Raw genomic sequence first — 420 nt, 5'->3', positions numbered from 1 at the left:
AGGAAGGAAGGCAGGCAGGAAGGCAAGCAGGAAGGCAAGCAGGAAGGAAGGCAGGAAGGAAGGAAGGAAGCCCTGACTACAATTTCTTCTCTTGTAAATGGTCTTGGAGTTTCAAAAGAAGTTTTGAATCTTGCCAACAAGTTCACATGGAGGTTCTGGACATGTGTTAACTCATGTTGCTGAATTAGTTCCTCTGCCTAGCAAATGGAGAATTATTTTCTCTTGTCTTAGGAGTACATAGAGTCTGAACATCTCTTTTGAGCAGTTCACTGCTTGTGTCATTTAAAATAGTGAGGGCTGAAATTGTAGGATACCTTAACAAGGTAAAAGTATTTACCAGTTACATCTTAGGTCTAAATTCGTGTTCCAAAGTAAGCAGCTAAACAATGTTTATTTCTTTGGGGTCTGCTTTGGAAGTAG

The sequence above is a fragment of the Parus major genome, chromosome 2 (assembly GCF_001522545.3).
Source record: "Parus major isolate Abel chromosome 2, Parus_major1.1, whole genome shotgun sequence".
Taxonomy (NCBI): domain Eukaryota; kingdom Metazoa; phylum Chordata; class Aves; order Passeriformes; family Paridae; genus Parus; species Parus major.
This window is presented reverse-complemented; position numbering follows the sequence as displayed.